Raw genomic sequence first — 26,612 nt, forward strand, 5'->3', positions numbered from 1 at the left:
CTTTGAAAGAATGAAACGGTACCTCTCCGATCCAGCTCTTCCACAATCCGAGCTTACGCTTCGTTTTTAACGACTTCCTCATCGAGGGAAAGTTAAACGCTCACCTTTCTTTATTTATTTTTTGGTGGTGTACAAGTCTGGACTGTCAGAGTATGCATGCGTAAAAAATGCGGTTTATTGATTTTCGGAAGGAAATGAACAGTAGGTGATGAAGTTTTATTGACAGGAAGCTTTTTTTAGGTGCTGTCATAGGAAAAAAAATATAGACACCGATGGAACTATTGTTTTCAGCAGCACAAAAATTCTTCCTTTTTAATTATCACAGTATTAAGACAAAATTTGGTAACTACTTGAAAAATAAACACAGCACATTTTTTACATACCACTAAAAAGGTTGCTACAAACATTATTTTGCAGCAAGGAGTCTCATCATCTGATAGACTTAAAAGCCTACAATAAACAGTTAACGCAGTGCAAAGCAAGTGCGTTTGGGGTGTGGCACGACATTATCCAGCGGAATGGTATCCCATGACAAATATGTCAAAGATTCAAACTTGGAACAACTCAACTCTCGAAAATATCTACGTTTAACTCTGAGGATATGGAAAGTAACTATCATATATGGAAAGTAACTATCGTAATGGCTCAGTCAGGTGGCAAATTTTTGTTTATTGATAAGATACTGAAAAAATACAGTCTACAGAGCAGACTGCTTGTAAAACACCCGGGCGCGCCATCCAAGCATATTGTTCAAGTGTGTGGGACCCATACCAAATAGAACTAACAGGGGATATTGAACGCGTACAAAGAAGGGCAGCGCGCATGATCACAGCTTTGTTTCCCTCAGGATAGCGCGTCATGGACCATGCTGAAAATTCTGATACAGCAGACGCTTGAAGACAGACCTAACTACCCCGCGAACTGCAATGTTCCAAGAAGTACTAACAAGGGAACGTTCCCAGGTGTCAATAAACGATGTTGATGAAACTTGGAGGGTGTGTAGAAGGGACAAAATTGTGCAATAAGTATTTTTTTGTTCGTGTCCAATTTCACTTTTAAGTGGTAAAACACAACCCAACGGTCATTTGGCTTTTTAGGTTGAGAAGGAATATCTTCGAAACGATTAGAAAAAAAAAGTTTCTCATATAAAAGCTGATGTGTAATTAATGTTCTTGAAAACTGCATAATCAACTTTTGTAAAAATCCCATCGCCTTTAACTAATTTTGAAGAATTAATACTTTTGTTGCAATGGAAATTAAAGAACTCCCAGGCCACATACATCCCTGTGTCATAAAGCAGATTTCTGAAATACCAGTTTCGGAAAACAAGCTGGCCTAATTAAAATATCTGAACATTCATTACTATCCTAATTTTTTTTATTTTATTTACATTTGTTTTATGTTTTCATTTGTTACTTAACATTTTACATTCATATTTTTTTTCTTAGTTTACTGTTTCACATACATATATTTTGTTAATTGAAAATAATAAGTAACTCATTATTATGACAGAACATAATTACAGCAATGCATAAAAGCTAACGTTTTTTATACCATGCACATAAAATGAACGAAATTTCTTAATGTAATACACACCACGAAGCAGACAATATTAAATAAAATTCAGCAGGATTTCAAATTGTCACGTGTGATCCTCTAAATATCCTAATTTGTAAGAGGCACATTTCAGTAGACTGGTCAACCTTAACGAAGAGAATTGCCTATGTACTAATGACTGCAGCTTCATTGTATCGTTTCTGAAGTGGAGATTGACGTCATAATCAGTCAACAGATCTAGATTTGAAAATCTCTCAAAGTTCTTCCAGAATCGAAAGCCGTGTGCGTCCCATGGCGGTACCTGCGCCGTCTAGCCCTTTTAGATCAGAAAATGAGCAAGTTTCTTGTCCTCCGGTACGATGCTCTACATGTTTCATCATTTCACACTGACTGCCAAAAGAATCTAACAATAATACAGAGATTCCTACCTCACTGGAAAGACAACGTCTTTCAAATACCGTTTGATCTGGTCAGGCGTTTGTTTACAAGATTTTGACGCTGTCACAAGTAGTTTTGGGGCTTCAAAAGAGATTCTCAGATTCTCGGTCCAAACTCACCATTATAACTTAAGTCTGGGGAGTATAGTGGATGGTACAGTACTTCCCAGTCCCACCGACCGAACAGAGCAGCCAGGGCTTGCGCTGTATGCGCCCGCGCATTGTCGTGCAAAATGATGGGTGGGTTGTGCAGAAAGTGTCGTTGCTTCTTTCGCAAAGCTGGTCGCAGGTGATGCTCCAAAAACGACGAGTAATACCACTTAAGACCTTGTGACTTTGATCTGATTCAGAAGATGAAGGAACCACTTCGTGGCATTCGCTTCAGAACTGTTCCAGAGATTCGACAGGCAGTAGACCGCTCCATTCGCTCCATCAACATAACAGACTCAGCTGACGGTATACTACGCCTTCCACATCGCTGCTAACGGGTTTTACACAACGCTGGTGACTACTTTGCAGAACAGTAACAGGTGCAAACTCGTAACTCTTTTGCATCGGTTGTGAATAAATAGTTGCCACTATTTAAGTTCCAACCCTCGTACAATAGACGTTAGTCCACGTTTTAAACAATAAAGAAAATGAATTCTTAGATTCTGGAATACACAAAAAACACGTAAAACTTGCTCAAATAACTACATAGGGCCGGCCGGGGTGGCCAAGCGGTTAAAGGCGCTGCAGTCTGGAACCGCGGGACCGCAACGGTCGCAGGTTCGAATCCTGCCTCGGGCATGGATGTGTGTGATGTCCTTAGGTTAGTTAGGTTTAAGTAGTTCTAAGTTCTAGGGGACTGATGACCTTAGAAGTTAAGTCCCATAGTGCTCAGAGGCGTTTGAACTACATAGGAAAGACTGTCAAGAATTTTCTTTCTAGATACACTGAACACATCAACTGTTACACACATAACAAATTCACAAAATCAGTCATAGAGACACATGAAAAACGCTGGAGACCTTTTCACAAACACAGAAGATCTTAGGTACTCCATCACTTCCAGAAATTACATACAATGGGTTTAATGGATGAATTTTAAATTTTTGTACACCAGAAAAAGTAAGGAGAAACATTCTCAGTGACGTGATAGGTAGTGAATCGGTTAATTTCTTCGAATGTTTATCCTGTATATTGTAACTAGAGTAAATTCTTAAATTTCTAGGTTACTTCACGCATTGCTCTCAATATTTGCAACAAAACTGTAGAAAATAGGGCACAAAGCATAACTGATAACCGTAAGTAATCAGTGGTGTTACTGATAGAGGTGACAAGTGACAGTCTGATGTAAATAATGTAATCCACGAGAAATGGAAGACCTCTGACTGTATACAAACTCTTTGGGGAACTATACTCTCGTAATACCTTCGCACCATATTATTGTTTCATGTAAACAAACATTGTGAGGAATGGTTTGCGCGTGAATTCCTACATAATGATGAGACTCAGTACTTGTACGTAGACAGACAAAAATTACTATTCTCTAACGCTAGCTTGTAAAAAAGACTCAGTAATCACATAAAATACTATTGTAAATAGTTACCCTTGATAATGTGAATAAATTCCAGAAACCTGTCGTACTATGGAAGAGAAAAAACGTACCTGATGCAGTGTTTTATTATTAAATCTTCAAATCCGTAATGTGGAGTATCATTAATTTTATAATTTTGAGATAGTACCTTTGATTCTAAAATTAATGGATTATTCATCTAAAATACAAGCGAAGTAAAAAGACAAAAATGAAAATACTGTATAAATTAACTCGCTAGTATAGTAAGCTCTTTCCGTATCGCGGTAATTTAACGACAGAACCATTCACATCAAAAGTTCTCGCGAGTTACATCGCAGTGTTAATCATATGTGTGCCACGCCAGTCGAACTGGACTAACCGTAGGCTTCTACAAAGAAGGCCAGCTTGCTTCGAAACTGGTTGGTTCACATCTCACTAGGGACATAACTACATAAGGAAGTCTGCAGCCATTTTACGGAACAGTATCTACAAGGCATCTAGGACCAGTTTTTCTTAACTCGGTACGACTTATTTTTTACTGTGCAAATAAGCGTCATGTGCACAAGACTGAATTAAACAAGCCATCCATGGAGCCGTAACATAAGGTTTCGTTCGATCCATTCTTGAAAAGTATGGGTAAAATATACACTTTACTTAACATAAACGTACTTTAAAAATGTACCTCTACGAACACAAGCATCATCTGCCATTTACCTCATGTAAATTTCCAGAGTCTGCAGTTAATCACTCATATTTTTACATTCTGCTGGGACTATACTGGATATAGATTCTGGACAATTGGGCAAGTAAAGGAACTGTAGTTGCACTATAAATCTAGTTTTTGCCTAGTGAATGCTGCAGTTTCGTTTGAACATTCTGTATCATTACACCTTAATTCCACGAGTGTGTACACGAACAAGGATGCGAAGATACAACAGGAGACAATGGAACAAATGCTTGCACTAAGTCTGTGCACTAAACATCCGTTGTGAATCGCGAGACTTGCTAAAAGCATGGTTATACAGAAAACACAAACTAAAATAAGCAAAGCAGGAAATGTTTTGTGCTGCAAAGTCTGCGGGGATTATTATGATGGGTGCAAAATACAGGATCTAAAATGTGGCACTACCAAGAAAGCCTTTCAAGTATCGTCGGTTTCAATATTTTCAATTTTTTGGCTTAATGTCTTTTCTTCTCGTAATAATTAAATGAGACTTTTAGAGGAATTCAGTCAGAAGCTATATACAGGGTTATTACAAATGACTGGAGCGATTTCACAGCTCTACAATAACTTTATTATTTGAGATATTTTCACAATGCTTTGCACACACATACAAAAACTCAAAAAGTTTTTTTAGGCATTCACAAATGTTCGATATGTGCCCCTTTAGTGATTCGGCAGACATCAAGCCGATAATCAAGTTCCTCCCACACTCGGCGCAGCATGTCCCCATCAATGAGTTCGAAAGCATCGTTGATGCGAGCTCGCAGTTCCGGCACGTTTCTTGGTAGAGGAGGTTTAAACAATGAATCTTTCACATAACCCCACAGAAAGAAATCGCATGGGGTTAAGTCGGGAGAGCGTGGAGGCCATGACATGAATTGCTGATCATGATCTCCACCACGACCGATCCATCGGCTTTCCAATCTCCTGTTTAAGAAATGCCGAACATCATGATGGAAGTGCGGTGGAGCACCATACTGTTGAAAGATGAAGTCGGCGCTGTCGGTCTCCAGTTGTGGCATGAGCCAGTTTTCCAGCATGTCCAGATAGAAACACTGGAGTGTTCATCACGGATTATAACTGTGTGCCGGAGCGGGAATCGAATCCGGCACTACGCAGTGGATCTTCTTACCGACAAAGGTAAGAGCAGAATTGGAGCGGTGAGAGGAACTAGTGAGATATAGTAGGAGAACTCAGTCATAGGAGCATTGCCAGCCAATGGTCAATTTTCGGGTCCTGGTCCAGGATTGGCCTATCATTTTAACCTGTCGGGAAGTTTACAGGCCGGCCGGAGTAGCCGTGCGGTTCTAGGCGCTACAGTCTGGAGCCGGGCGACCGCTCCGGTTGCAGGTTCGAATCCTGCCTCGGGCATGGATGTGTGTGATGTCCTTAGGTTAGTTAGGTTTAATTAGTTCTAAGTTCTAGGCGACTGAAGACCTCAGAAGTTAAGTCGCATAGTGCTCAGAGCCATTTGAACCATTTTTTTTTCTTTCAGGTTTTCAGCTAGGTTATGTACAAAGCGAAATTACCGTTAATCGACGAACAAGTATTGCTTACTGTGTTTTCAAAACTGCTTTGGTGTAGGTACCTTCGAAGGTTTTGTATTTGTTAGCATATGAGACAGCAATATTTCTAAGATGCCTCCAGTTGTTAAGCGCCTGCCTGGAAATTTTTAAAATTAGTAAGCAGGCTCGTCTCATTCGCCTACGAATACAGGTGAAATTCTATACGATATTTGACCGTTGAAATTGCTGTAACGGTGTCTCAGGCGACAAATAATCTTACGGGGCAAACCTTCATTCTATTGAAAAGACTCGTCAACAGAAGATATTTATGTGGCCTCACAGGGAAAGGAAGTTGTCTTGTGAGTCATCTGATAAAAAAAAGGAAGTTGTCGTGTAAGTCATTTGATTAAAAAAGCCTACACCGTTTCCCCGCAAACGTTAGTTCTCAGATATTCAAAGCACTACAAACGAATATTTCTGACTACAGAAGCTCTGAATAATAAGATGTGGAGCGTAATTCAGTAACTCGGGAAGTGTATCTTTCGAATTGTAGGTGTATGTGGGTTTCGCAAGAATGATAGGGGGAGACGTATGAGTATGTTAACAGTGCTCTCCTGCTCGTCCAGTGAATATAAACTTGATGACTGTTGATTAGTACAGCACAGTACCGATCCCTCCAAAACAGTGAAACCTTCCCGCCTCCTCTATATCTCTTTTGTTACGCAACCTTCCCTTCTTCAATAACCTATGAAACATTCCCTTAGGATTTCTATCTCTTGCTTAGTAATAATAAATGAAATATTCCCTTTGAAATTAATTCTCTTTCTCAATCTTCGCATACAAATTTAAATGCTGCTTATTAAAAGTGATTTTCTGATTGTTTCGACGAAACATAGAATGTGTCGTCGTCGTGGCCCTCAGTCGTTACCTGCAATAACCCAAAACTGTTCCTTACCTTTTTTACGTTACTGGATCGCCATCTGACTGCTACATCGAACTGCGAGATTAATATACTTACTCTGTTTTACTGTACTCTATTAGCTGCTGGTAGGCTGTCATAATAAGTGGCTGCATTTATTACCAAAGCTGACGTTCTTCTTTAACAGCAAAGCTGACGTTATTCTTTAATTAATTTGACTGAAGTTACTTAATTCGTAGGCAAACTTTTTCTTGACAACAATAAAATTTTGCAAAGTTCTACGTTGTTGTTTTTGGGATGGATTATAATCAGTAATGCAATATTGCTGGCAAAAATTAATTATATTCTGAATGAAATGATTTTACAAACGTTCAAATGGGACTTACTTTTCACAATAATCTTTCAACTAGCACTGCGCAAACATACCTTTAGTAGTATTGAGTTTCTCCAAAAAATAATTCAAAAAAAATGGTTCAAATGGCTCTGAGCACTATGGGACTCAACTGCTGTGGTCATCAGCCCCCTAGAACTTAGAACTACTTAAACCTAACTAACCTAAGGACATCACACACACCCATGCCCGAGGCAGGATTCGAACCTGCGACCGTAGCAGCAGCGCGGCTCCGGACTGGAGCGCCTAGAACCGCACGGCCACCGCGGCCGGCTATTCAATAATATTAGTTCCTCTTATAATAATAGTTAGCTGTACATCCGTTTATAATCTCTTGCAAATCATAGCTGGTGGCTGGCAGATACACCGCTCCTCTCAACCTCTCGCTTCAGATCTGCTACCGACTCGCTTCACTTCTCGTTTACTACTGACTTCCTACGAACGCCAAGTGCGGTCTCTCCCGCCAACAATGCTTTCTGCTGCAGACAATCCCTGCTACCATTACAAAATGTATCACTGCGCCGTCTTTCCCGCTCTTTTCTTAAAATGTACCCATACGCGGTCTCTCCCGCCCTTATTAAAATTATATCAATGTGCGGTCTCTCCTGCCAACAATACTTTGGTGCAGAATTTCCCTGCTACCACAAATATTTCCAACATGACCAATATTAATTATTCCTACTTAATCCTATTAATAAAATATAAACATCTTTCATAAATTGTGCCCGCATCTCGTGGTCGTGCGGTAGCGTTCTCGCTTCCCACGCCCGTGTTCCCGGGTTCGATTCCCGGCGGGGTCAGGGATTTTCTCTGCCTCGTGATGGCTGGGTGTTGTGTGCTGTCCTTAGGTTAGTTAGGTTTAAGTAGTTCTAAGTTCTAGGGGACTGATGACCATAGATGTTAAGTCCCATAGTGCTCAGAGCCATTTGAATCATTTTTCATAAATTGTGGTTTGACAATAAACATATACACGTCTTACAACAGTGCAGCTTAAAACTTTCAGTGGTATTCTGTTTGCAATGCAACGGATTAGTTCTGTTCGTATACTAGGTGAATATGGAGATGTTTTACGTGTTACAGTATATTTGCGTACATTTTCGATTAGCCTCCTGGCAAACGTTCAAGCGTGAATTATCTAACTATAGCAGGATATTCTTTTTCTAAATATGTAGGTATGATTTTCTTGTATTTCGGAAGGCGAAAATTTCGTCTTCAGTTACACGCGTTTTAAACTGCCATTGCATTTGGTGCCCTGAAAGCTCTTCTTGAGGTGTTTAACCCTTTGATAGTTAAAATTTATTTTGTATGTTGTTATTGTGGTTCTAAGTCCGAAGACTTGCTTGATGCAGCTCTCCATTCTATTCTGTCCTGTACGATCCTCTTCATCTCCGAGTAACTACTGCAGCCTACATCCTTCTTATACATCAAATGGATTCGCAATTGCAAATAAGGACTACCATCAGCTGTAGAATGGAATGACGACAATGAAAATTTGTGCAGGACTGTGACCCGAACACCGATTTCCCGCTTATCGCGAGCGGCTGCCTTACCATTTGCCTTACCGTACACGACTCACGGGAAGAAACAAACTTCCATACGTCGTCAATCAAGCGTCTGCGACCTGTACTCGTACAGGTCAGGCGCTGTATTCGAAAGTCGTTTGCCCGATATCGGCAGATGGTTGGCGAGATATGGAAGTTTGGGCTTGGCCATGAGTCGTGCGCGGATAGCCAAATGGTGAGGCGACCGCTCGCGATGAGCAGGGAATCCGGGTTCGAGTCCCGGTAGGGCACAAGTCTTCACTGCCGTCATTGCATTCTACAGCTGATGGTTGTCCTTATTCGCCACTGCGAATTCATTTGATACGTTTGGTAACGGCTTCGGTCGCTGCCGTGCCTCTTCCTTTGGACATGCATGCATGACCAAAGGAACTTTGCATTGTAATCAGAACAACACAGGCACTGCAATACCGTCGCTACATCCTTCTGAGTCTGCTTACGGTATTCATCTCTCGGGCTCACTCTTTGATTTTTAGCCCCCGCACTTACCTCGAGAACTAAATTGGTAATTCCTTGATGTCTCAGAATGTGTCCTACCAACGAATCCCTTCTTCTAGTCAGGTTGTGTCACAAATTTCATTGCTCCCCATTTTTATTCAGTTCTTCCTTACGAGATCTACCCATCTAATCTTCAGCATTCTTCTGTAGCACCACATTTCGAAAGCTTCCATTCCCTTCTTACCTAAACTTTTTATCGTCGATGTTTCACTTCTATACATGGCTGCACTCCACCAAAATATTTTCAGAAAAGACTTCCCGACACTCAAATCTCTATTCGATGTGAAATTTCTCTTCTTCAGAAACGCTTTTCTTCCCATTGCCAGTTTACATTTTATATTCTCTCTGATTCGGCCATCATCAGTTATTTTGCTGTCCAAATAGCAATATTTTCAAAAACTAAAAGGTCAAGAACTGTTCCCTTTTGCGACAAATATACACTTGCACTGCCACGAAATTTTTAAGATCACCGATTTTGAAAATCGGTAAAGTGGGACAGATGTGTCCCACGAAGCTAACTACATCCATGTTTTCCTCTGAACCTAGGATTTTTTAATTTTAAAATGCTTTTATCGGGATGGCAATTACGGATAGAATAACAAGTCAGTACTGAAATACATTTATTCTTGTTCATCCTAATGAAAAACATGAAATATCGCACACAAATTCACAAGTATCTAAATATGGCTTTGACATACGACACACCAACGTTTTCTAGACGATGTGAAATTTTCTAGGGCAAATACGTCCCACTACATACAAATCATCAACAAACTAGCTGAATTAACCAGGTGTGTAGTAATGTTTCAAAACAACGTCTATGATGCACAACAAAACACAGTTACTTCAGTCATTCTTGGAATGGAGAGGATGATGATTTGATCTGATTTGCGTGAAACAGGCGCACAGTGCCACGTAACACAGGTTGCTCCATTTGATACCTCACAGCCATATATATATATCCATCCCGTGATACCTTGTAATTTTCTTCTAGTTCTGAAACTATCTCGCTACATCGTAACACAAGACAGATAAGAGGTATGGACGTCCCAAAGCTCAGAACTGCGTATTATTTTAAAGACATATGTGTCCCATCAACTACGACTTCAGAAAGGCATCTGACACAGTCACATACTGCGTTTACTGAAAAAAAAAAAAACGAGATTCTCGAGTATCGGAGCAGATTTGCGACTGAATTCAAGATTTCTTTGCAGACAGAACTCAACTTGTCCCTCTTAACGGAACAAAATCTACAGATGAAAAGCTAATTTCCGGAGTGCCCCAAGGAAATGTGATAGTGCTGTTACTGTTTACATTATACATAAATGATCTAGTAGAAAGCGTCGGATGCTCTTGAAGGCTGTCCGTAGATTCTCTGATTGCCTATAACAAAGTAGCAACATCAGAAGATGGTGACGATTTGCAGAATGACCTCCAGAGAATTGATGAATGGTGGGAGCTTTGACAACTGACTCTGAACGTAAATAAATGTAACATATTGCCCATACATAGTAAAAGAAATGCACTGCTGTACAGCTACACTATTGATGACAAACCGCTGGCAACAGTATATATAGCAAAATATCTAGGAGCGACCTTAAGTGGAATTACCACATAAAACAATAGTGGGAAAAGCAGATGCCAGACTCAGATTCATAGGAAGGATCTTAAGGAAACGTAACTCATCTACGAAGGAAGTGGCTTATGAAGCTTGTTCGACCAGTTCTTGAGTATTGTTCATCTATTTGGGATCCCTACCAGATAGGACTGATAGAAGACATAGAGAAGATCCAACGAACAGCTGCGCGTTTCGTCACGCCATCGTTTAGCCGGCGCGAGAGCGCTACGAAGAAGCTCAAAAACCTCCATTAGCAGACGTTACAATAAAGGCGTTATGCATCATGGAGAGATTTACTCTTGAAATTTCGAGACGGCATTATCCGGGAAGAGTCGGACAACATATTATTTCCCCCACATACATCCCGCGTAATGGCCACGAGGAGAAAATTCGAGAAATTACAACCAATTCAGAGGCTTACTGACAATCATTCTTCCCACGCGCTATTGGCGAGTAGAACAGAGTTGTCAGGATCAGTTACTGTTATAAAAGTACCCTCCACCACACACCATTAGGTGACTTGCGGAATATGATGTAGATGTAGATTGGTTACTGCCAACAACGCCTATAGTCTCCTTCTAAGAGACACTAAGAACTTGTTTGGAGTTTAATCTGTGATACTGTCACAGGCTGTTAATCAGGAACCGTACACTAACAATTGATCATGTTAACGCTAATACGCGGCGAAAATTTCTTCCGCCACCGGTACTGGACATGAGTACTGGCTTTTCGATCACTGGCACACTATCGCGAGTTAAGGACATCAGCAATCGCGGGTTTTTGCTATCAGCACATTGACTAATAAAATGGAGGCTGGTCAGAAAATATCGACTCAGGGCACGCCACTCTCGTGAATAAGGGAATAAGATCGATCAAATACATGTGTAAAGCCTATCTCTTAAACTCATGGACAGAAGACTCGCGTCTGAAAATAAGTGCCCTCTGGGTGTGCAGTTTCCCTGAGACAGTCGCCCTCTCATCTGCTTAACTGTGACTACAAAACCAAAGAGTGCATAGCCTGACGGACAGTTTCCAGAGGCGTATCTGGAAGCTCCCCACATACCAGAAAAACCCAGTATCTCGCCCAGTTCCGTGATCTCGAGGTCCAATCAGCACGCGAATGCAAGTAACGCTAGTTGCCTGCCCGACTTCCTGGAAGCGGCGGACGGAGCCGACAATTCCGGCGAGAATTAACAAACGCCGTGAAATTTTACGCAGATACTACACGCAGCGTTGCTACCGCCTTCCTTGGAGAACTTCGTGCGTGAATGCTTCTCGCTCCGCTTCCAGCACTGTTCCAAGAGGCTGTTCCTTTCCCTCCGTGCTCTGACTATACGGTGCGTCTGCATTTCCGTACAAACGGTTGAAGAAAATTTCTCTTTCGAACGGGCTCTACGTAGCTACGATCAAAACATGAGTATGCCAGCTTATTCAAATGCTATAGCTTTGGTAAGTTCATTGTAGCGAAAAGGAGGACTTGAAGCCGTCGAGAGCTGCATACATTTGTTTCTGCTGAACTACAAGATATACATTAATTGCAGCGTGAACTCCACATAGGAGGATGCATCATCATTATAGACAGTGAACTAAGGTTATTTAACCGTATTAATAACTTTTATTGTTGACAGCAATAAGGCGTTATGCTACAATGGGCGTTTCAGGAACGCTGAATTGATTTTTATTTCTTTCTTTCATGCGTAATAAGAGCGATTCGATTCAGAATGGTATAAATAATGCTGCAATGGTGATAATTGATGGAAACTATTAGCGAATAAGGGCTTTTTTCATCAATGGCTCATGGTTGTTCTTAAATACGACTTTATTCACGTTAATAAAAACACGGTAACTTCGTCAACGTGTTTGGCTGTCTCACACTTAAAATATTTTAACGAAACTGAAAAGATAAAGAGATGGTTCCTAGCGGCCGCAACAGCATGCATGTCTGAAGAAATATTGAATCGTTCTTCTTAACAACAAAGGCACTGCAGTGTCGTATTTAACCACCGATACCAGGCAGCGAATTAAATTATCTTCTCCTGTACAGGTACAAGTACAGGTTGTGACGCAGCAACGATGAGATAGGGAGGTTTGAGCCTGGCCATGAGTCGTGCATAGATAGCCAATGTGGTTAAGGTGACCGCTCGCATAAAGCGGGAAATCTGTGTTCGATTCCAGGTCCGGCACAAATTTTCATTGTCGTCATTCCCTTACACAGCTGATTCTTGCTCGTATTCGAAACTGCGCATACATTTCGTTTATATTAAATAATCCGTTGAAAATTTCGAACGTTTTCTGTATCGCTTAACAGACTTCATTGCTATCCTCATAGAAATGAACTAAATACTGGGCAACGAAAAACACCCGACGAAGATTTTGTCCCTCATTCCGTTCCTCCAAAGTTCCCTCAGCGAGGATTCATAACTGGTTCGAGTTTTGTAATAAAGGCAAATCTTGATGGCTCTTCTGGTGTGAATAATTTTATATAAGGATTTTGTGTCACTCTTCTTCGGTGAACTGTACTTCCTCGTCGCTCACATGTTTCGTGCAAAAGCTGAGCCCTGTATCCTACTCAAGTAGAAATTCAATTTCTGTAGCGCCGCATGGTAGTCTGCATATTAAATAGCTATTAAATTATTAAACACGCAGATTATTATGTGGTCCCAGTGGAAAATCAAAAAAGATTACAGGAAATGATGAAGGCAATAACAAAAACAGGAGAAAAATTTGGAATCTGTTTCAACATATTAGAGACTAAAGTGTTCAAAATAGCAAAGACCCACAGCCCAGTAAATACAACATAACAACGAAAGAAATTCGAATGAGTGAACAACTTGACACACTTAGAAAGCGTGCTTAGTGCAGCTGGAAACTTTATTGAAGAAATAGAGACAGTTTATGGAGAGGAATTATTTAAAAAAAAATACACAAGGTTTACTGACGACAAAAACAGTAGGAATTTATCTATGAAATAGATTTTCAGAATGTTTTACTTGGGTTGAAGTTACATATGGCTCACAAAATTGGACATCAAGGAAGAAATATGAGAAACATTTAGAAAACTTTAAAATCTGGCTGTAGAGAAAAAAGAGAAAAAGTTAACTGGGACAACAGAGTCAGGAATGATGGAATGTTTGAAACAGTAGAGGAAACACGAAATCTATTGAAGTATATAACAAAAAGGAAGGCAAATTGGAATGAATACATTCTAAAGAGCTACCATTGCAGGAAGACAGAAGGAGTAAGATGGAGAGGTACAGAAATTTGGAGCAAGATGGTTTTGAGAGAAGGAATATCCTACCAGCTGTTAAAGAAGACAGCGTTAAATAAAAAATCGTGTAGAACAAAGCTCAGATAAACATAGACTTCTGAAAGATTTATGTATGACGATGGTGACGATATTAATAGCATATAATTGTAACATGTGCTAGTAATAGTAAAAAGCTTTCTCCACGTACAGTTATAAATTTTGAAAAGTTCTTTGGCTATTTGTTTATGCTCATAAACAGGCAGTGAAACGTTGGCACAGATTCGTTTAAGAGATTGTGAGGGATTTATTAGCGAGTAATGAAGTAATAGCGAGACTGCTCAGGGCACAAAGTTCACGAGAAGCGGTTTCTGAAATGTGACACCTGTGAATCCCCAGCATCCAGTCCGTTTGGGATCAAGATATCCAACAAAACTCGTTTGCATCTAGAGTAGGACATGCGGTTTCTGCAGTCGCGAAACCGGTGAACCCGGATACATCTCGCTTAAGACACAGAAATGCGGAGGCATTCTGTCAAAAGGTTCTGTTTCTTCGTAAACTGCCATCACAGCCTCATTATAGCTAAAATGAGGGGTGGGGGGTTAAATTTCTGTCCAGAAGAAGTGCCGGTTAAAAGGGGACCGTGATTTCCTCGGTCCACGCCCGAAAAATCTGGCCCACTGTTATGAGTAATTACCATAATGAAGGGTGGCGACAGAGGTGCGCTAGATTTTAGCTCGTTAAGTAACGAGCAGTCGGTTGTCGGTGATGAGACACGACAGAGTGGGTCAGGAGGCGCAATTAGCTGATACATGTCAACAAAAGTACCTGATGGACACAAGGAAAGAGGCCACATGCATAAAGACCAGTTTCAAGAAAGGTGGCGCCTGAAACATAAGCTAATTTTAGAAATTCTGAGGTCGTAGCTAACAGAATACCATAAACCTGTTGCCGATGAAATTTCCGGTAGCGCCACCGCCTTTACGTCCAATTACTCCATCTGTCAAAAAAAATGGTTCAAATGGCTCTGAGCACTATGGGACTTAACATGTGTGGTCATCAGCCCCCTAGAACTTAGAACTACTTAAACCTAACTAACCTAAGGACATCACACACATCCATGCCCGTGGCAGGATTCGAACCTGCGACCGTAGCAGTCGCGCGGTTCCAGACTGAGCGCCTAGAACCGCTAGACCACCGCTCCATCTGTCAATTGTGTGAGGCTGTGGACAGTGGTACAGTTTACAAGGGAGGAAAGCAGCATCTACTCTGCAAGCGACGGACAGATGTGTGCTTAGGAACATAGTGATCCACAATCATTTTCACTGCCTTCCTATTTCATTTGTGGAAGATGCAGGGAAACCGGATTTTCCATACTCCTGTGCACGAGTAAGAATGTTCTCAATTTTACTTACGTGGTCATCACGAGAGAGACAAATTAGGACATTAATTATTTTTCTCGGCTGATACTGGAACGAGCGCTCTCAAAATATTAAGACTCTCCGCAATGAATAGTGCCTTTCTTGTAGTACCTTTGATTATTTTTGCGACATTTTCGAGCGGATTAATCAAACCCGTAACGAAAAGCGCAGCTTCTCTCTGCATTTGCTCTATCGTCATCATAAATCCATCTTGGTAGGAGACGGTTGTCAGACAAACGAAAGGTAGCCTGATCAAGAACTTACCGAACGAGGTTACCGCAAGGAGCCTAAGGATTCCTCCTGGAAGTCTGAATCTGGTGCCTACCTTTCCCACGACTAGATTTATTCTATTTATTGATTCATTTGTCGTGGAAAGATGTAAGTAGTCGGTCGCTCCAGATAGATACTACGAAATACTTGGTCCTTGTTCCTAATTCTAGTGACTGAACCTAAATTATAAAGTCAATAGATAAAGGATCTTTACGTCACTTTAGGCGCATTACACATGTTTATGTTGAGGGACTTATACTGATTTGAAAGCAGTCTGAAAACAAATTACGATAAGCCTATAATAATGTAGAATACACATTTAGTAAATGTCTTTTCGCGCCAACTGACTTAGCTCCACATGTTGTCAGTGCACCTGAAATTGTATGTGTGATAGATTATAAGAACGATGGTAACATCGACAGTTCAGTATATATTTAACAACATATTACGACGCAATAAATGTCGTACTCATCGGATCTTGTGGGACTTTCACAGTCAAAACGCTGCATTTTGACGACGACATGTACTCATGTCAGATAGTCTTATATTCTGACAGAATGTAACTTTGCAGTGTTACTTGAAAATGGCCATAAGGCCGAAATTGCAATAGTAACAACAAATACTTAATACAGTCAACGGCGACTATGATGTCTATTAAGAAATATTATATGACTGTGAATCCCAACCACGAGAAGTTAATCAGAAATTAGTTGTTTCATACTTTGCAGTGTCACACTGTGGGCAGTGTGGAATCAAGTCCAGTTAAAATGCAAGGTCTGCAGTCCATTTCCAGATGTTCAAATTTTTGTTTCCGCGCTCCTTTTTCCTTCAAAAATTCAACAACAATGGTTTTTAATTCGAAAAGCCGCTCCAGGCACGCCTCTTGACTTAACCAACGTAGTTTGCAGTGTTATACATACAAAGTCTCCATACTCTTCGTTCAGTTCCACTGTTGCCGCAGTGGAGTAATCCACGCGACACCAGAAATTTTATTATTCGTACCACCAATTTCTCCACGTGCTCCTTGCCTGTACATTTAGCTCAACGTGACTCCTGATGTTCAGAACGATGAATCCCGTCTAGCGATCGCTGTAATGGTTTGCTTTTTCAGAGTCAACTAAATCCTTAAATTTTGCCTGCATGCTATTGCAATGTCGTTTCACAGAAAATTTGCATTACCCATCGATTAAGCGACTTCGTAATAGATGATGAGAATTCTCATCCCTCTCTTCTGTCATTCACATGTAGTTTTAAAGGCATGCGCCGATAAATATCTAGATTCCCTCATTTTGTGCAAACCGGCTCTGGACCAGTGAATATCATACCAGGAACCAATAGCGAAGAGTAAACGGTGGTGACGTCACGATTTTGCCGAAATGAAGAGAGTTGTGCCGACCGCAAAATGCCTCACCGCGATGCTAAGTGAAATATAGCGCTATACCGAGTACTTCAGGGAAGGACGGAACAACGCCGACGCAGGCCAAGTCTCGGCCCACACACAGTCCACACACAGTCCACAAACATGGCTCGCAAGCCGTATGGCATGCCATGGCCGGCCCTGGTTCAGAGAGTATTCGTAAGTTACTGTTAGGTAGAAGGCATTTTGGCGAATGTTTGTCGAAATGTGTAAAGAATTAATGGAATGCTGAAGATCAGCAAATCAACTTATTTATTTACCTTACTCTTGAAGATAGCGTACACGGAATGAGTACAGTTGGGCAAAACACCTGCAAACAAGACATCAAGTAATTAAATAAGGAAACGCTTGAGATTCAGACACAAATATGTTACCAAAACAGGTAAGAAAATAGAAACAGAAACAGAAAAAGAACAAAACTGAAACAAATTATTGGTGTCGCTTCCTGGCCTGTATGCCGGACCGATACTCGAACTTTGGGCCTTTGCCGTTTGTCGAGAAGTGCTTTAACGACTTTTTATTTATTAATTTCTTTAACTTTACTGTAGTACAATGAATTAGAAAGTTTGACAAATGCTGATGCGTAGATTACTCATTGTATCCCCAAAATTTAATAAATTACGCTACGAATTAATAATAATAATAATAATAATAATAATAATAATAAGGGAGACTCTTTAATATCATTCTTGAAAAAACTATCAGGACATGGGAAAAAGAAGTCAAAGGAATCAAAATTGGCATTGGAAAAGATAATAGATTCAATGTGAAGTGTTTAGCTTTTGCAGATGACCTTGGAATCCTCACAAATAATAGAAAAGAAGCCACTAACGCCATAGAGAAGTTAGACGAAATTGCACCAAGAACTGGCCTGCAAATCTCGTATGAGAAAACCCAGTACATAGAAAGACTGCCATAAGACAAATTGCCTATTGTGACAACCCATGGGAAAATCGTACAAGTACCACATTTTAAGTACCTGGGAGAAATCATCCAGCCATCAGGGATCAACAAAAAGGCCAACGAGGAAAGAATAAAAAAACTACAAAAAGCATATAAACTCAAGTGGAACTATTACAACAGAAAGTCCATATTCATTAACGCAAAATTGAGGCACTACAACACTGTCGTACTTCCGGAGGCACTGTATGCATCTGAAACAACACAAATAGGTGGGCAAACTAAAATCAAAGAAATAGAAAAACAAGAAAGGAAAATTCTAAGGAAAATTTTTGGCCCGATACAAGAGCAAGGAATCTGGAAGAGGAGACCAACATCAGAAGTATATAAATACACAGACAAGATTACGGATACAATAAGGAAAAGAAGAATGCAGTTCTACGGACGTATTCACAGGGCGAAGGAAAACAGAATTTCAAAGCGAATTCTTAAAGTAATCAACTCAGGCAGGGGAAAATTAAAATGGATAAAAGAAGTTGAAGAGGACCTCAGACAGGCACACATAACAGTAAACGATGCAGAAAATAGAACTGAATTTAGGATCATCATCAAAAAACATTAATTTGACACCACAACACAGAAGAGACCACGATGCAAATGGACAGCGGAGCGAAAGAAACAACACAGTGAACACATGAAGAAAATTTGGGCTCAGAAAAAAACATAAACAATCATCATAAAGGTTTTCAAACGCTCTCTTTAAATGGGAATAATCGAAAATAATAATAATAATTATTATTATTATTATAATAATAAGGGAGACTATGGCAGTGTACATTTTGCAACAACGGGAACACAATACTTTTTAAACAACTTAAATTGTGGCATTACGTAAAAAACGCGATCGTTAAAGTTATGACAGCAGCAAACAATTGTAAAGTAGATAAAGCGCGTAAAAATGCTTTATTTGTTGTAACGAAATCAATGTGTGTGTGTATATGTTCTAGAAAAGTCAGTATTGTAACCAGCTGTATAAGTGTTCACCCAGAAGCGGCGAAGACCATCTACGCGGCTGTGGCTGACAGCAGCAACGCGCCCCAGAGATCAAAAAAATGGTTCAAATGGCTCTGAGCACAATGGGACTCAACTGCTGTGGTCATCAGTCCCCTAGAACTTAGAACTACTTAAACCTAACTAACCTAAGGACATCACATACACCCACGCCCGAGGCAGGATTCGAACCTGCGACCGTAGCAACAGCGCGGCTCCGGACTGGAGCGCCTAGAACCGCACGGCCACCGCGGCCGGCCCCCAGAGATCATCCTGGACGAGCTGGCCGCTATACAACGGAACGACAGCCACAGGAAATTATATATTGATTGTTAAAGAATGATGGTAGTTCCCTACGTTTGTCTAGATTTATGGACCAGCTGTGATTTTGCGGAAAGAAGGGGCCGAAGAGTTCGTGAGTTTGAGTCGGTAAGGCGACTGTCGTGTTACTGCGTGTGGGTCGAGACACGTTTACGTGTGCCATTATCGATACTTTGCTATGAGAATTTGGTATCGACTATCAAGACAGTTGGAGATTTTCCGTGAATTTTGCTGGAAAGATTTCGGAAGCTTGTAAGGGGTGGATTTAGATTTTTAAATGCAAGATTAGATGATGTAGTAAAGATGCTAGGGCGCGGTCAGTGGAACTGTTTGATGAATTTTAATGGAATGTAGCTTCTCGTAATTTTGTTTTGTACTTGACTTGTGGTCAAGCGATCTTTGAGCGACGGGCTTAGTGTAGCGCTGTTGGTACGCTGTGTTAGTTTGAAGACTGGTATCTGTGTATCATAGATACGACCGTAAATGAAACTTTTAATGTCAGCCATAGTATCTGACGAGGTATCGTTTTGTTACCTGTGATTGTTGCACACGCCAAAGGATTTGGGTGTTGCGTATTGTTGGAATTTTTTGGAATAAGCACACTCTAAGGTAGTTGAGTGTTAGCTGTCTGTATAGATTTGTGGAGGATAGTGTTACTACGAGGTAGTAACTTGTCGTATACTGTGCATTATTTAATAATCGAGCGTCGTTCTCGAGTTTTTCTTGATTGTAGGATCAAGTACAGGAACAAACGGACCGAAAGTTAATTGTGATTACCAGCCTATTTAGCTCGTGCTCATTGCTAGTGACGCAATTATCGAGGATCCCTTGCCCTAGTTGAACTACTTGAAAACGGAAAATCCAACTGCTACCACTATTCTAGTAGTAAGTGACGAGTGAAATTCAATTAGAATTGTAGTGGCTACGGAAGAAGCCAACACCTGAAGTGATTGAGTTTTGAAAACCTGATTTTAAGTTGAGTTTGAAAGTGGCGGTGGCAGTAGGTTTCCAGTTGTGTGTGTGTTTTTTTCTTTTTTTTCTCGTTCAGAGTAAGCATTACATTTGTGGTCATTCGCTCACATCAACGTCTCCTGATGTAAGGAGCTGATTCATTTTAAATAAACTCTCTTTAAAATTAAAAGCAAATCCCTGTATTATCATTTTACCCACTACCCTAAATAAAGTGAAATCCAATTTTGAACCCTGAAAAAAAAAGACCGTTGAAGGTTTAGTGATCTGGCGTATAACAAGTAGAGCAAGCACGCTCAAGTCAGCGATATAACATAAATAAATGTATGACGAGTCTTTAAAAAGAAAGCAGAGAAGTATTTTATCAAAGCGTAACGACGCCAAATTTACTATTTACGTAATGCCTTGAAAGGTAACATTCGAGTTACATTTAACAAATATTGACAAATATAAACCAATACGCAAAGATTTACTTGCGAAATAATTCTGATTTAGTACAAAAGACTATATTAGCAGAGGTATCGCTAATCGGAGGATGTAAATAACTGTTGTTTCTTTCCATAGTAACCAATTTACGCCCTCGGTAGCTGAGTGGTCAGCGTGACAGAATGTCAATCGCAAGGGCCCGGGTTCGATTCCCGGCTGCGTCGGAGATTCCCTCCGCTCAGGGACTGGATGTTACGCTGTTATAATCATCATCATCTAATCCCCATCGACGCGCAAGTCGCAGAAGTGGCGTCAAATCGAAAGACTTGCACCCGGTGAACGCACTACCCGACAGGAGGCCCTAGTCACACGAAATTTACATTTTTCAGTAACCAAACACCTCTGGCCTGAGACGACGACTGCTTTATAAAAATAATTAACTGCAGAAGTTTTTATACATTTTCGGATGCGCAAGTGTTCTAATTAAGAAATAGTAATAATTAACTAAATAATTTAGTATCAAGTACAACATCGTTATTATCTGAGAAACGAGTTAAGTTGCGTCAATATTACGTGATACAGTACGACTGTCCCGTATAATTTTCTTTAATAGTAATTTGTACGGTACTTACGTTTGTGGTGTGTTGATGAGCTCTAAAATTATTTATGAGCTTAACGCAAAAAGATCCGTGAGATCGTTATAATATCATAGTGTTGGAAAGCTTATTTACCCATTCGATCGCGTATGAGAGTGCTAATTGCGTTCTGAATTGCTCATATAGTGTTTTCAAGAACCTGTTAACTTCTGAGAGGTTAGATTGAGATCTATTGCGCCTCTCCACGAATTATTAGCAATTTTTTGCATCTATATTTAATTTTTTTCTCCGTTTCCTCTTGTGCTGAGTCGGGATGATGCCTTTCTTATCAGGGGCTAGATACATGGACACTCGTAGGCGACAATTCCGGCACAGTGCAATCTGCCTGATAAATGTGGTATTACTACAATACAAAGGCGGTGCATTCTTAGCCAAGCCTTGAATATACTACGAAGATTTATTCATTTATTCGAGTCAGAACCATACACATAGGATTCTACAAATTTAGAATTTCATATAATAGAATATAAAGGAATTATATGGAATCGCCACAGAAAAAGTGGTCCACGAGACATAAATGCAAAAAGGAACTATCGTGTTAGGAAGTGCCAGAGTCCAAAGGGTGAATGAAGCTGCTCGATTTGTTTCTGTATCAATGCATACATTTCTGTTAGATGTCACGACTTACATTCTACATAAACGTAACGAGGAAAGCGGTTAACACAGTGTTAATAAGACTGCAGTTTCTTACATTCCATATATTCATTACTGAATCTATCATTATTAGTAGTATTATTCACGAACAGACCACTTAGAAATATGCTAAAACTTCAGTTTGATCTATGTACAGAATTTAAACGGTTTACAATGCTGTTTCATGCCGACGCTATGCTGTTACTTTTGTTTTTCTCTCTCTCAGACTTTGTACTCTGTTTCTAAACATGACCTGTTCTAGCATAAGAGCTACCTGGGTGTTCGACCCCTCGAGGTCTTTTCGAGTTCCGTGTTCCGGTGGTAATCAAATACTTGTTTGAATAGTCTATTTTTGTCCACCGGTACAGTTTTCCAAGGATATCAGTTTCTTTTCCTCTTGGTCTCTGACATCTTCACCACATTATGGTAGATTTCTTTGTTGTTCCAGCTTGCCTCAGTCTGGGTTTTACCCAAACTTTTCCACAGGATTCTTCAGGATCTCAATTTTCTGTTGCTTGTGGTTCATCGAGAGGCATTCACTGGCATTCAGGAATTCTATTTTGGTCACAAAATTACAGTGTCTGAGTTTGGCAATCCACGAGGCGCACTTTTTGTTGTAAACGTGTTTAGTCAGGCTATTTGCTCTCTCCATTTTTGAGATCCAATAGCCTACCGCAGCTTTTTCTAGTTCATTTTATTGTATGGTCCCATCGACGTGCTTGAATTTCTTTACTCTTGTAATCTGGACTATCTCTGTTTCAAGGATTTTGGTTGATATTTGTCATGCATCTTGAATTTGGTCTTTTTTATCAAGATCCTCAGTCCCATGGTGATAGTTCCCAGGAGGTTGATCTGGATGGCCGCTTCTTCTGTGCTTTCCAAGAGTATCGCAAAGTCATCCACAAAGGCCAGGCCGTTTTTAATTCCTTCCGATTTTTTCCCTAAGCAGATAGGGCTTAATATTTTATTTTTATTCTGATTTGCAAATTCTCACTTTTTTTCTAGAACACAGTTGAGTAGTAACGGTGGTAGTTGGTCACAATTTCTCACCCCTGTCTTGATTTCAAAAGCCGTGATAGTTCCCCCACGAACTTCACCTTGGAGGTTGTTGCTTTTAATGTGTGGTTCTGATCGTCAATTTTGGTCTGAACCCAGCCACAGTCTCTCTGTCCACAGAGTCCGCTGCCTTTTTGACGTCTATGAAAGACATCACAATTTTAGTGGAACTCAGCAGCCTCTGACCGATGGTTGACTTCAAATTAAGAATTTTCTGGCTGCAGTTAATTAAACATTTTAAATTGACACGTGAAGACTAACTTGGTATCTACAGGGCGACAATTATTGAACTATACGAAATTAAACGCAAATTAGTTACAAACTACGAGGTGCACACACTTTATTCAACGTGTAAACGTAACTATAGATATTCGAATTTAGGTTACGACACGTTTGGTATGCCTGCCATCATTGGCGATAATGTTGCGCAGACGAATAGCAAAATTCTGCGTGACCCACTGTCGATGACCCCCTGAACGGCTGTTTTCAGCTTAGCAATCGTTTTGGGTCATTGCTGAACACCTTGTCCGCCCCGGTAGCTGAGTAGTCAGCGTGACAGACTGTCAATCCTACGGGCCCGGGTTCGATTCCTGGCTGGGTCGGAGATTTTCTCCGCTCAGGGACTGGGTGTTGTGCTGTCCTAATCATCATCATTTCATCCCCATCGACGCGCAGGTAGCCGAAGTGGCGTCAAGTCGAAAGACCTGCACCAGGCGAACGGTCTACAAGACGGGAGGCCTTAGCCACACGACATTTCCATTTTATACCTTGTCTTTGATACAGCTCGACGAAAAGGAATCACATGTGTTCAGACCCAGAGAATAAGGCGGCCAATCGAGGTCCATGCTAGTGGCCCCTGGATACACCACAGTCAGAATGCGGTCCCCAGGGTGCTCCTCGAGGACATCAAACACTCTCCTGCTTCGATGGGGTCGAGATCCGTCTTGCATGAACCATATCTTGTCTAAATCGGTCGCACTTTGGATAATGGGGATGAAATCGTCTTTCAAAATCTCCACGTACCGTTCGGTAGTCACCGTGCCATCAAGGAATATCGCACCGATTATATATTGCACACCACACAGTCACCCGTTGAGGGTGAAGAGGCTTCTCGATAGCGAAATGCGGGCTCTCAGTCTCCCAAATGCGCTAATTTTACTCATTGGCGAACCCATCCAAATGAAAGTGAGCTTCGTCGCTAAACCAAACAACAATGCGCATACTAATTCTCATCATGCTCCGCTGCCAACAATGTAGTTTGAACGTCCTAAATCAAACGGTTCAGAAGTTATGTCGATTTTATTTCATATAGTTCAATAACTGTTACCCCTTGCGTTCACCAACACACATGTACAATGATGCACTGGCTATTCTCAAGCACCGATGAGTTGCCTTGTTTTACTCTGAGAAGCCTTTCAGATCAAATTTTAATTACTACAAAGTATACCGTAGTCAACGTCCAACATCGTCCTACCATTCACAACTGCACGTTAAACCTTCCCGTCGCGTGTAAACAGCGATACTGTTCGCTTGGTGGCAGCAGTTTGATTGTTACATGTCTATTTACGGATGCGGTACATCCCGTGGATCATACATACACAACACTATATGTTCCAACAAAAAGGCCCACAGTTTACCTTTAAATATTCTTAAAAGTAACAATTTGAATTCTATACCGAAGAATTTCAGGATATTGTGATACACCGCCCGTCCGAAAAGCTCCGAGAATGATTTTATTCTCGGCGTACAAGCGACATCAGTGCGCTGACTACAGTAGCAGTTTGAACTAATAAGTGTAAACAACAGACGTGCATTCTACCAGTCGGCTGTGTCAGCGTTGTGTCACAAACTGCAATGGAGCACCATCTCTAAATGAAGTGTTCAAGACATTCTTCAGAGTATTTCGAAACAGAGAAAAGTGTTTGCAGTGTCTGACTTTCCTTTTCATGCCTTTTATGAAAGTATTAATAAACAGAAGATATTGGGCATTATTTCTATATATTTGCAATGTTAGTAATGTGGAAACTGAAAATAAAAATGTTTCCCTATAGTGACTCGGCTGCACGACACTCGGACTACTATTCTGTACTCGTTCCGCTGCGCCAACCGCTGCCTGGAAACTATGCTGACGTAAATGTCTCATGACTCGTCCGCCCGCGACAAGAATGCTATTTTTTCTCAGCCCTTTGCTATCTGTAGCTCCCACTTCTGTCTTTCTCATTTCTGGCCAAGCCCTGCATGTAATACAAATCTGGACGTAAACGAATAGGCACGGTCCTCTTAGTACCGCCACAAATGATCACCGATCACAGACATGCAATCTCTGGCAGCATATGGAAGTTCTGTTACATGGTGACGTCTCCGTTATATAAATAGGCCAACTACATTCGAAATTACCACATGGCCTATTAGTACGACCTCACGATGGCGACAGAAAAAAATGGCTCTGAGTACTATGGGACTTAACTGCTGAGGTCATCAGTCCCCTAGAACTTAGAACTACTTAAACCTAACAGACCTATGGACATCACACACGTCCATGCCCGAGGCAGGATTCGAACCTGCGACCGTAGCGGTCGCGCAGTTCCAGACTGTAGTGCCTAGAACCGCTCGGCCACACTGGTCGGCGATGGCGACAGAGAAAGTCTTCCAAATTTTGATCATATTCGCACAGAAAAACTGACGCGGAGACAAAACCGAGAAAATGTTTATTCAGTAATGACGGACCGAGAAAATTACACTCCGAGAAATTCCCTTTAAGAATCTTTCACTCTGCAGCGCAATATGGCAGTTTAGAAACTTCCTCTTAGCTTAAAAATGTCTCTTGAGCCGTGACTCGAGCCAGAGACTTTGCAGTCCTCGTCTCATTACACTTCTCCCGGCTCCGACGTAAAATGATGTAATTTGGTGCAGATTAGAAGCTCACTTGACCATTCACATTTCTACTGCCGCTGCAGGTTCATTTGTCATCAAAAGAGGGCAAAGAAGACATATGAGTGTAATGTGAAAACCAGGATCGTCAGTTTCGCACCCAGCGAGGTGGCGCAGTAGTTACCACACTGGACTCGCATTCGTGAGAATGACGGTTCAAATTCCAGCAATACTAATTTCCACAAATCGTTCCAGGTAAATGCCGGGCGGGTTCCTTTGAAAAGGGGAACGCCGATTTCGTCATCATCCTATTGTAATCCTAGCTGATGCTCCGCCTATATTGTAAAATGTCGTGTGACTAGGGCCTTCCGTGGGGTAGACCATTAACAGGGTGCAAGTCTTTCGATTTGACTTGCGCGTCGATGAAGATGAAATGATGGTGATTAGGACAACACAACACCCACTCCCTGAGCGGAGGAAATCTCCGACCCATCCGGGAATCGAACCCAGGCTCTTACAATTGACATTTTGTCGCGCTGACCACTCAGCTACCGGGGGCGGACCGCCTGTAATGACCGCGCTGTTGACTGGACGTTAAGGTCTAATCTCTGC

General features: G+C 41.0%; 1 protein-coding gene across 2 annotated transcripts in view; it reads right to left on the reverse strand.

Annotated features, from left to right (window-relative positions):
* LOC126481682 (H(+)/Cl(-) exchange transporter 4) overlaps positions 1-26,612 on the reverse strand; it is a 403,512-nt gene that overhangs the window by 119,028 nt on the left and 257,872 nt on the right. The window contains exon 3 of one of the 2 annotated variants that reach the window (XM_050105618.1): positions 17,379-17,428. The exons of the other annotated variant lie outside the window; for it this stretch is intronic. The gene's annotated coding sequence lies outside the window, so the exon portion shown is untranslated. The remainder of the gene's footprint in view (positions 1-17,378; positions 17,429-26,612) is intronic. 2 annotated transcript variants of the gene reach the window in all.

Source organism: Schistocerca serialis, chromosome 5 (assembly GCF_023864345.2).
Source record: "Schistocerca serialis cubense isolate TAMUIC-IGC-003099 chromosome 5, iqSchSeri2.2, whole genome shotgun sequence".
NCBI lineage: Eukaryota > Metazoa > Arthropoda > Insecta > Orthoptera > Acrididae > Schistocerca > Schistocerca serialis.